General features: G+C 46.2%; 1 long non-coding RNA gene across 1 annotated transcript in view; it reads right to left on the reverse strand.

The window, feature by feature from the left end:
* Nucleotides 1–8179: 8179 nt before the first annotated feature.
* The window catches only part of LOC138259446 (uncharacterized), a 63808-nt gene continuing 59722 nt past the window's right edge, over nucleotides 8180–12265 (reverse strand). Inside the window, exons 3-4 of the long non-coding RNA XR_011198734.1 lie at nucleotides 11297–11341; nucleotides 8180–10368 (exon numbers count right to left, since the gene is read on the reverse strand). This is a non-coding gene — a long non-coding RNA (uncharacterized lncRNA). The remainder of the gene's footprint in view (nucleotides 10369–11296; nucleotides 11342–12265) is intronic.

The following is a 12265-nucleotide window of genomic DNA, read 5'->3' on the forward strand; positions in this document are numbered from 1 at the left end:
AAGACCGAGCGTGGTAGGCACAACGGGAGGGCAATGAAGTAATATAAAAACGGAAGGATAAGCATCTTGGCAATCGCCACTCGACCCATGGGGGCAAGGGGAGCGAGCTCCAAAAAGGTATTAAGCTGCGGGTGGAGCTGAGGACCCGGTCAATGTTACCCTCTTTCAGATCTGTGATAGAGGGGTAGATCTGCACTCCTAGATATTTAAAGGTTGTGTATGACCACGGTAGTTTATAATGTGGAAGTGCCGTGTGGCGATCAAGCGGGATAGAGGTAAGAGGGAAGATACTTGACTTGGACCAATTAACGTGCAAGCCAGAGGAGAGGGCAAAGGAGTCCAACAGCTGCAGTACCGCACCCATGGAGGCCGAGTGGTTGCGCAAGTATATTAGGGCATCGTCTGCATATAGGGATATAATGTGATAAGTGTTCAATTCCGGAATGCCCCATATGTGTGCGTAGTTTAATTGCTAATGGTTCCATGGCAATAGCGAATAGTACAGGAGATAGTGGACAGCCCTGTCTGGTGCCTCTACCTATAGGGAATGCTTCGGAGATAGTGCAACCATTTTTGACGCGGGCTATAGGCATGGAATAAAGTGTTTTGATCCAGCTGATGAAGCCGGGACCGAAACCGAACGCTTTAAGTGTACGTAGGAGATAATTCCAGCTTAGCGTATCAAACGCTTTTTCGATGTCTAGGTAGAGGGCCACCGCTTCGGTATTTGTGTTACCATGCATTATGTGTAGGAGTCTTCCAATATTTAAGAAGGTGCTTATGCCAGGGATAAAGCCAGACTGGTCCTGGTGTACCAAGTTTGGTAGATAGGGGAGGAGCCTATTTGCTAGTACTTTCCCTAATAATTTGCAATCTGTATTGAGTAGGGAGAGCGGCCTGTACGGTTTGACATCCAGAGGGTCCCGGCCCGCTTTTGGGAGGACGACTATCAAAGCTTCACGCATAGAATCTGGCAGCTGCAGATTGCGGTGTGCTTCGTTGAATACCTCTATGAGTGGATGTAGGAGATGGGTAGTATGGGAATTAAAATATTCTACCGATAGACCATCTGAGCCAGGAGTTTTACTGCGTGCCATTTGGGATAGAGCTATACGTAGCTCTTCAATAGTAATAGGGCCATCTAGAGTAGCGGTGTTATCGAGGATAAGTTGGTTTTGAGAGACAAGATTTAATATGTCAGCAAGGTGCTGCTCCGGAGGAGGGGGAGGGGATGTGTAAAGGGTGCGGTAGTATGTTGAAAAGGCGTCGTTGATGCCCGTCTGAGTATTAACAATGATATCAGGATTTAAACGTATCGCACCTATGGGTGTTGGCTGCGAGGGCTGGCGGGTCAGCCAGGCCAGTAGCCTGACCGATCTGTCCCCCTCAGCGTGTTGTCTTGCCATGTAATGTCTGTAGTCATGTTTGCTTAATCTATTGTCTGCTTCCCTATGGGCAGCTCTGAGCGAGTTCAATGTTGTTAATGTGGATTCTGCGCCGGCTGACTCATTCTCCGCGTTGCGGAGTTTTACTCCCAGGTCTTGTAATTCTTTGGTGAGTGTTTTTCTCACCCCGAAAGTGGCCGCGAGGCAATGTCCACGTATCACCGCTTTGTGGGCATCCCACTCTATGGCGCGGGATGAGGTTGTATTCTTGTTCAATAGAAAGTAATCGGCTAGACTTTTAGACATATCTGTTTGGAAGGGGGGGGATCTAAAAGAGCTTCTGGTTGCAGTCGCCATGTTGGTATACGCGTGTGCGTGTGACCCCCATGCCATTATGACGCACAGGGGGTTATGGTCTGATATAGTGCGCGCTAGGTATTCAGACATGCATACTTAATGAATTACGGTTGCGGATACAAAAATCATATCTATTCTGGTGTGTAACTTATGTACGGGGGAGTAGTACGAATATTCGCGGTTAACAGGATGACTCACCCTCCATACATCCCTCAAACCATTATTTGATGCCCAGCTTACTAGAGCTTGTGCGGCACGATTGGAAGGGGCAGTGGCGAGCGGGGGAAACGAGTGGTCCATTTGAGTCTCAAGAACATTGTTAAAGTCTCCACCACATATGCACTCTAGTGTGGGATCGCTGAGACTACCGGTAGACAGTGTGGATAAAAAATCACGTTGATTTACATTTGGGGAGTACAGTGCAACTAGGGGTAAGGGGGATCCATCAAGGGTACCTTCAAGTATCACGTATCTACCATTGGAGTTGCACTGTGCGCGAGACGCGGCAAATGGGACCCCAGGAGCAATCCAAATGGCTGCTCCGCGGGCAAATGACGAGGAAATGGTGCCATGCAATTGACCTTTCCATTTTGAACGTGTGCTTTCCAACGTGGATTTGGAGAGATGTGTCTCTTGTAATAGAGCTATGTGTATTTGATGCCTCTTGAGAAAGGCATAAACTCTTTGACGTTTCCGTGGGGTTGCCATGCCTCTAATATTCCATGTGAGTACCTTATATTTCAAGATACCTTGGTGTGTTTGGGTAGCCATGTTATTTTTGTGGCCGTCATGTAACTGGAGGGGTGGATATCTGCTACCCCCAGTGTGAAAGTATTGTGTTGCCCACCCCCTAGGACTTGGCAGTCAAAGACCGCTATTCTGTGAGCTGTAATCCTGTTACTAAAATAGATATGACATGTGCGTTTGCTGCCGCATTTACAGTTAACTAGCCTGTAACAAAACCAACCAATAGATAGAGAGGTGCACTCTAATACGATATATAACAACACTAAAATTACTAATAGATAAAAAACATTTCCGGCAAGTGCCGGCTTGAGAGAATGGTCCATATGGAACAGGGGGTAGCCAGAGAGCATTGATGTGTGGGCATGGATTTACCCTGCCCAAATTACTCATGGTTCAGAGTGCAAGGTACTCCGCCCGGGGGCCGCCCGCGAGCCCCGCGCCGCAGCCGAAAACACGGCAGTAACAACCGACTGCCACTAAGCAGCCAGAGAGAGGGGAAGTTATAACAGCGTATCCAGATAACGGGAGTGGGAGGAACTTAATTGCTTAGCATATATCATCAGCTGCACGGGGTGTGAGGGAAGGACCACGCGTGGAGTCCGCTGAGCCTGAATTTATGTCCTGTTCCCGGTCTGCGTCCATTTGTGTGGATGAGGTAGTGGGCGATGCATTTACGAAGCTGGATGTGGCCCGCAGGAGCCGGGAGCGTTCGGTCCGTGCCTGTTCAGGTGATGGTTTAGCTCCTCGTTTTTTGCGTTGACTGCGGCCCGAAGTAGGGCAAGAGCTATCGTCGTCCAGAGTGCTTGCGTCTGGTGGGTCAGCTAGACCTTTAGCATGCAGCCAGGTCCAGGCATCTTCCGGGGTGGTGAAAAAAAAAAAAAGCGAGTGTCGTCCTGCACCCGGAGTCTGGCTGGGAACATCAGCGCGTACTTGATACTATGTTTGCTGAGACAAGACTTAACACGGTAAAAAGAGTTACGTTTCTTCTGTACTTCTGCCGTAAAGTCTGGATAAGCTGAGATCAGCGCATTTTCGAAGCTTACCGGACCAGATTTGCGGAATAACTGTAGAATGAGGTCTCTATCGCGATAGTTAAGGAGTCTAACTATGAGCGGGCGTGGTTGTGAGCCAGGTGAGGGGGGTCTGCCGGGGATCCTGTGAGCCCTTTCAACGGAGAAGAACTTCGGGATGTTGCCTTTGAGAATTGTGTCTGTGAGCCATTGCTCTATGAATAATTCAGTGCTTAGGCCCTCAACACGTTCAGGGAATCCCACCAGCCGAATATTATTGCGGCGAGACCTGCTTTCTGCATCCTCGGCTCTGCGTTTTAAGGAGTCCACATCTAACGATAGGTGTGCTAATTGCGATTTGAGATCAGACACAGTGCGGGGTAGAGTTGCAGTGTCTTTTTCGAGTTTGGACACCCTGTCTGCTAGAGCGCATTGATCTGGGTGCAGTAAATTGAGGTCTTCTGTTACCGAGCCTATTTTAGCTTCCAGGGTGAATCTAGTGTCTAGAATAGCTTGCAGTATCTTATCGAATTGCGAAGTATGTGATTGTAGGGTGAGTTCCAGATTCTCCAAGGTCACTTGCGTGGTGGAGTGGGCCTCTGAGGGAGATGAAGTAGTATGGTCCATTTTGCTAGGGGGTGCACGTGGGGTTTTTGGCTTGACCATTTGGTAGGTGCAGGAATACGAAGGCGTGAGCGCAACAAGTGAATATGCAGCGGTGTATACAGCCGAGTCAGGCGTTACACCAGTTCGGCCTGGACATCGAGGACAGGTGAGGCAAAGGCAGGACAATGATATTAGAGATTAGTAGTCCAATGCGTTGACTACCACTTACAAAGCCTAAAGGTTATGACACTGATAAAGGTTCATGGTGCTATTGGGTTGAAGGCGAGCCACTACGGAGTTGCTAAAGGTTATAGCTGTACCGGTTGCTTTAGGGCTCAGGACGAAGACTTAACACGACAGCGCACTGCGACTCGATAAAAGTCGCCGAAAGGCTCACCTCTTGCAATCAACCGGGTCTGATGTCCGCTTTATTCCTGTCTTTGTTACCTCATCCCTCCTGAGGTGAGGCGCGATTCGTTGGTGTGAGGGGAGCTGAGTAATAGAGACTGCTGTGAGGAAGCTGCATGTCGGCGAAACAGTCTTTGTCAGGGCATCATATTTGGGCGATCACAGCAGGTAATCCAGTACAATCCACAAGTCCGCAGGATCAGAGGACTTGAAATTGCAAGCCGCACCCACGGGCCACACCGGGCGTGAGAACTTCACTGATCCGCCCCGCTGCACGACTACGCCTTGAAGTACCTCCGCCAGTGTACTGTTACAATACAGCGCAGTACCTTCCAGAATGCACCGCTACGTTGTTGGAGCCACCGGGGCAGAATTCAATAGAAAAAGAAAAAATAGAGGCCGCAGCCAGTTTGGCCGTGCAGCAGAGTTTTGTGTGCGGTCTGTCCTCCGGGCCGGCCGCAGTGCTCAGGGTGGCCCACGGCAAGCGGGAGGGGAGCCGGGACACCAGCTCCACTTGCAGTCGTCTCCCTCAATAAATGGTGTCCAGTCAACATCGCTGCGATAGGATGCGAGGGGAAAGGGGCGGCGACCACCGGGCCGGCGGCGGCGCCCGGGACAGCCCCCGGCAAGCGGGAGGAGAGCCGGAGCACCAGCACCACCCGCGGCCGTCTCCCCCCAAAGTTGGCAACCAGGCAAACCTGCTCCGGCAGGTCGCGAGGGAGGAGGGGCGGCGCCGCCACAGGAAGAGCCCTGCCGGCGCCGCTATTGTTGCTCAGGCTCCCGGGACAGTTCACAATCCCTGCGCCTCCGATGAGGCACAGGCGCTAGCGGTCCACAACTCCGGTCCCAGCGAGCCCAGGCAGCAGCTACGGGACTCGGGGGATCCTACGGTGTGCACACTGCGAGCTTGCTGGGCACAGGGCGAAAAGAGAACGCGGTCGGCCAGGCGCCCGCCGCACCTCCCGGACGGCGGCAGTTTCCCAGTGTTTCTCCGTTTCTCCTCTACTTTCCGGCCTCGGGCAGCGGTGCGGCCACCGAACGGCACCTCAGGCGATATACGCACCCCACAAAGGGGGGGGGGTTAGATTGCTACGGTCAGGATAATTGTATGGGCCAGGGATCGGAGCTGCAGTTTATGCTGCCGCTCCGGTCGCCATCTTGGCCACGCCCCCGGCAGACGGCACTATTGACCACGATTTTGAAAGCAACATCTGTGTGAACTGATACAAAGGCATTTGTTTTCAATTTTGTTAATTAATCTTAGGCAGCTAGTCTCGCTGTTCTGAGGAGCTGAAAGAAGCTTCGAATTATCTGATGTTGGCCTCTTTCTAGATCCTCATCTGTTGACAGCAAGTGCCAATTGCAATTTTTTCTCATATGGCAGTATTTGTGTTCCTCAATGTTGGGGGACTCCGTTTTGTTTGTCAAGATTTCAGAGGGTAAGTTGCATCTGGACTCCACAAATGTCAAGGCCAGATCTAACACTTCCGACCACCTCCTACGTAGTTAACAGAAAATTAAGAGTTCTTCAGTGGGGTGCCTAGGTGAAACAGGTAGCTCACATTTCAGATAAGTGGCCACAGCTAGCATTCTGTAGGTGCAAATAAAGTACAATGTAAAAATTATTTGATAAGAAAAGATGGTCTGCTATACGGAGGCATCCTCATCAGACAGGATAAAGGTTTGAAAGCCTAAGAGCAGTGGTCCTTAATCTTTTCATTTCTGAGGACCCACAATTTATCATTACTGAAATTCGTGAGCGCCACTGAATCGTTATTGGAATACAGAGACACCCACTGAGTTATTACTGGGAGCCCAGGTAAAGTAATTTCAATGATTTGAACCTCAAAACAATATACAAAATCACAAAAACCAGCATTCACACAAACGGTGACATAGGGTATTCATTTCACAAATCAAGGTAAAAAAAAAAAAAAAATTATGTAATTGTGAAGCAGTTTGCGGCCCGCTGAATAGTCGTCGCAGAACCCCAGGAGTACACGGACAACAGTTAAGACCCACTGCCCTTGAGTATCGGAGTCACAGCCAAAATGTAATTTAAAACGGACATAAGCCTTTGGTCTGAAGCTGGATTCTCCTGTACCATATCTGTGTATGGTGCTTATCCTGACACAGGGAGCATTGCCCTGGGTATTGAGAGTTAAGGAGTCGACGGACAGGAACTTTGGAAGAATCATTCCTGGCCATATTAGTACAATACCTGGAGGGCTCAATCACATATGGATCAGAATCCAAAGGCTTTGTCTGCTACAAAACAGAAATGGACAACATAGTCTATCTGATGGTCTCTATATGTGCATGGTCAGCCTTCGTTTTGAAGGACACACCTGTTTTAAAGGTTGGATATTTTGAAAGATTAAGAGCAGGAACTGAGAAGGCATCCGAATATTCTTCCAGTGCTCTTTTCCTGTGGCAATGTTTTTCCTAACTTCTCCAATGAGAGGAGGGTGTGGATTGTTAAAGGTTTTTTAGTTGAAAGTGACAGAAAAGTGTGAAAATGCACAGTGAAATGACCAACCTTTCTCTGGATTGTGCACCTGTTTTTTTTTTTTTGCAAAACATAAAGGAACTGATTTTATGGGCAGGAGTGGCACCTTCCTTGGACCTTCTGTATCAAGAGGTGACGATGTGCCACAAGAATGAATTGCTTGGAAAAAAATAATAATAATGATCCAAATTCAGTCAGCCTCCTGGAGATAAGCAGAATAAGGTATAAATTGGAAAATAGCTTCACGAAGTGGCTGGTAAAACATAGGGTGAAGAATACACAAGTCCTGCAGCCAGTACCAGATTCCCACGTCCACACAGGCACAGCTGGTATCTTGCCTAAGAATACCTCGTTTTGAACCTTCTAATATTATTTTGGGAGACCCCTACTATTTTGGGGGGATAATACTGCCTAAACTATCCTGAACAACTTCAAACACTGGCGGCAAGTACACCTTCAGGAAAGGGCTTAGTGAAAACTACAAGAAAACAGGAGCGGAAATACTACTTCAACCCCAAGCAGAAGTTATGCTTAGTGTGTAAATGTAGCAGGGAAATTATGCTGCCAAGGGCGGCAGACATTCAAAGTTTGCAGAAATGGCATTCGCCCGCCTTTGGGCAGAAAAAAAAGTAAAAAAATAAAAAAACATACGAATTAAGTTACTCCGTACCTCTTAGTGTGTAGAGAAAACAAATGGCATGTAGAATTACCTTGTTTCTTTCACAATAAAACAACGCTGGCCAAAGCAAGGAACATCTATTGAACCGTTGATACCTAGAAGGAGACTGTATGCTGCTTATTATGTTTCTAGTAGAACGTCTTCGTACATATACCCTTCGAAAGAAGCTAAAATGCAGCTTTCTGACAAGACACGCGCAGAGAGTATACAGTTCACTACATATTTGGCATAACCACTCATTCATGGCCAGGATTGCAGTTTGGGTATCAGCGAAGCAAATGATTAGGATGGGCGGTAAGGAGGGACTTCTGTGACTATGTGATAAAACACTTTTAAACTGCATTTGTGTCCATTTTAGCAACCGTTCTCGTGAGGGGGCAAGTGTGAAATTGCACTTATTTCCCTCAAGAAACTTTGAGGAAGACCCCGACTATTCAAGCTTCTGGAGTCAAAATCACGTCGACATCATAGTTTCACATTATTTGGAAAATTTTAAGTTTTATTGCATTGTGAACAAATCTGCTAAATTTGGCACTTTCATTCTCACTTTAATTTCCAGACTTAACCAATTCTGATTTTTCACCATCTAACACTGCTTTTTTTAACATAAATCGGTTGTAAATAATGAGAAAAAAACTACTTTAAGCTGAAACTCATTATCGTGCACCCTAGTACTTTTTTGAATTTTTTAAAACATTTTTGTAATTGTTGAAATGATTCAATGTCCAATGCCTGGCACAGGGTCTAATGCTACACACTTCTCCTAAATGGCATTTAACTTAGCACTCATAGTAAGCAGTTCGGATGGAACATTTTTCCTTTTCACAGTATCCTCGGGGTTCCACAAGAAATACAGGATCGCACATAATGTATGTTTATGTCGGCTTTTAAGGGGCAACTCACATCAGTCTTCATCTTGGGGCAATTGCCCATGCAAAACTGTATCAAATGGAAAAACACGTTATTCCACATTATTATGGCAATATGTCAGGTGCTAGTGTTCGCCTAAGTGAACCTGTTAGTGTAACAAACCCAAACAAGAAGCCTTTTCATATCTGATCGTCATACTAGTACAGACAAGCGAGAAAGGGAGTCGGCACCTCGCCTTCAAAATCAACTGAAATAGAAAATGCAGCAGAGATCTTTATTTCACATCACTGTGCAAGGTTCGCCTATTTAAATATATTTCCCGATTGTTCTTACAGTTTATCATTCAAAACAGTGTGGTTTACAGGTGTTCAGATGATGAATTGTGAAAGCACTGGCCCAATAACTTATCTATTATATAACTTGCACTAAAAACAACGCTATGCTCAAATAAAAATATAAAAATCAGCAGCAAAAAACAGGAGTTAATCATGAACTGCCAAATGTTAACATTACTTCCTTCTAGCTACACCTTGCCACAGTTTCTGAATAGCACAATAAAACACCCATTTAACTGGACATAAGCATCCAAATTAATCAATGTTCCACTATAATACATATTTTATTCTGCATCCAGAATAATTTGTGAACTTAAAAAGGAGGGACTGCGAATGAAGCTTCACAGGTATTTGGTCAAGACAGAATTTTCCATGTTCTAAGGACTCACCAGGGAAGCCAAGGATGGGTTGTGGACTATGAAACTGCCTTTGCTGGACGGAAATCTTCTCTGCTTCGCCAAGGAAAAAAACACCACAGCAGTCTTGCTGTGCTTGCTAACCCCTGGCAAACAGTCCATTTCATTAAAACTTCTGAAGAGCGACTGAACTCTATCCCACGGACAACCAATCCGTGGCACACAACGGCCCGGCCGGGCACACTGAATCAGGGGTAGCATCAGTGAAGAGGGCATCTGGAATTCCCCACAATGCCATAGTCCATCTTGACACCCTTTCAAAGGTTAAAAGGTAGTTTCCCCTACACCTGCTGAAGATCCTTTTGTAGTGGGATCAGAGCATCGATGCTTTCCAACTCAATTCTGCAGAGCAAGTATTGTATATTTGTCTACGATATCACTGTACCTGAAAAATAAAAAGCTTCACAGGCCCTCTCTCCCTCTTAAGAATGTACTGGACACCCATTTCCTTATGTTTCCCCCCTCACCAAGAGCATATTAGTCTGAGAAGTGCACGTGATAACTTGATATAATTTTAAGTTTCTCATTTTCTAAGGCACCCATCAAAGTGTTGCGCACTCACATAGTTTCAACCCCTTCAGCTTGTACGACTAATTTGTAGAGCTCTAACAAAAAGACACTTCTGCAGAAACGAGATGATTTTTAGCATTTTGGTAACTGTATGGCAATGATGAGTGAAGCACAGTCTAAATATTCTGACTTCCATATAATTTACACAAAAAAAAATATCACTCTGTGGACTGCTGCTGTCCAGTGTGAGAGCATTAGGTGCAGGCAGTCTAAAGTGTTTGCTATTGTGATGAACAAGGTATGTGGGTTATTACAGTAAAATTAATGATGTGAGAGGTTTCTGCACTCAACATTGCCACATTATTGCACAACTGTACTTTTTACAGTCCGATTTAAAATCTAAATAATGATTGCACTTAAAACTGTGCCGTTTGCACAGCAGCTAGGCACTGCGGAGGACCCACACCTCCATTCTTCTAAGCTTCAGTCCACACAGTAAGCATCCTCAGGTCTGTGAGGGAGCCAGCCCGTCGACCCTGCAAAAAATAATAATAGACGGCGTCAATCCCCCTCAATCCCAAATTCATCTACCAGCCACACTGCCTTGTGTCCATCCTCCCTCGCTGACTATCAATTTTTCCCAGTAGAGTCGGCCTTTGACAGCTTAGCACACTGGGCAGGAAAAAAGACTGGTGACCTCCGCAGGGGTCCCCTTTGTGTTCTCAGGTCAGTCTCGGGCTCATTAAACGAAGATCTCCGCATCTGACCCAATTCACATGTACACTCACAGCTTCGCCCCGTCAGGCGCATTTCAAGTTGTTTGGGGTAGAGTTGGTGACCGATTGGGAGAGAGGGGAAGGATTGTACGGTGTTGTTAGTCTACCAGGGGTGAGTGGGAGATGGACAGGCAAGGGCGGTGGACGATGGGGTGGTAAAAACAGTGCCTTTGCATGGCAGCGATTAAAAGCACTTTAAACTGAATCACTGGGGCCAAGTGGCGGGGACCTTGCTATTTGCATGACCTTAATGCAAACAGCTATAGGGGCCACTGTGAAGATTGGTGGCCTGGGTCCAGCTCGCCCAAGGCACAGACGACCCTGACTCCCAGCATGCTTCTGGTCATCCGGCATGCAGGGACAGGCTGGTGGCGAGTCTGTAAACACTCAAGAAGATGCCTTTAGCACCCTCGCAGGGCTTTCTTCCTAAAATACCAGGAAAAGGGTCAAACATACTAAAGACGACCAAACCCGTGTACCAGTTTGACCCAGGACAAGGCAAAGACTTCTGCATTGCCGTACTAGGACCACCCTCCTCGAGAAGATGCATTAAAGTGACCAAGAATGTCGGTTAAGTTAAAGAGTTAGAAGGGCAAGGGAGCAGGTTAAGGAGTGGGGCCGATGCAGTAGATGGGAGAGCTCGAAGAGGGCACCAGGTAAACCACTTTCAGAACACAACCGTACTTACCTAACAAACACATACAGCATGTGCCCTGGATCATTCACAAAGATCCTACAAAACAAATTCAAAAGCATAACATTAAAATTGGGGAAGTGCTTCTATGGACATTATAAATCAAGGAACTAGGTAGCTGTAGTGAATTATTGTATAGTAGTTCATAAAACAGTTGTTTCATTTAAACACAAAGCACATGCGAGCAATCCTGAACTAAAGTAAACTGCAGTATGAACAGTGAACAATGAATATTTTTAGCTCGAGAAAAGGAAAAGTTACACCTTCAAGTGTGTGTTAATTTTTGTCTACCCTAGGTTTCACAACATTTGTGCAAATCATTCAATCACAATCACAGGAAAGAGAAAGCAAATAAGACGCCCAGAATGTATTAGAACAAATCAATCAGATTCGACCTGCAGTCTCTACTCCACTACTGGGTAAACCTTGATATCGGACCCAATATTTTTTCAACTAAGTGAATGCGGTCCCTAAAGTTTTTGACATGCAACAGTTTCACTGTTCTACTGCACAAAAATGAAGCTGGTTTATCACTTTGATGCAAATCTGTTTTGACATGCAGTAGAAACATACATGGAGGTCAATTAGTGATAAACAATTTAACAACCTGTTTCCTCGGGCATAGGTTTAAGAGATTAGCAAATCCATAAGAGTAAAGCCTAATTCAAGGCCTCCTGTCTACGTGTGATGATGATGATCTGAGAATCAAAGCCAAGCCTTAAGAGTAGATTTTCCATAACCTCGTAACATTTTTGTCCAAACCCACTTACGAAGGAGTAGTTTCAGACCTTTGTCTTGAGTTTGGAAACCCCTAAGAGACCCTAATGCAGAAGAATGTGCCCCCTTTAATGCAAGTTTGTACAAATCTGGGTGGTCAGTTACTTGGAGGCCAACGGAGTTGCAGATATTTTAAACATATGTATCAACAGTTTCTTCAGAGGGGAAGAGTGGCCTAGTCTTGGA

The sequence above is a fragment of the Pleurodeles waltl genome, chromosome 9 (genome assembly GCF_031143425.1).
Source record: "Pleurodeles waltl isolate 20211129_DDA chromosome 9, aPleWal1.hap1.20221129, whole genome shotgun sequence".
NCBI lineage: Eukaryota > Metazoa > Chordata > Amphibia > Caudata > Salamandridae > Pleurodeles > Pleurodeles waltl.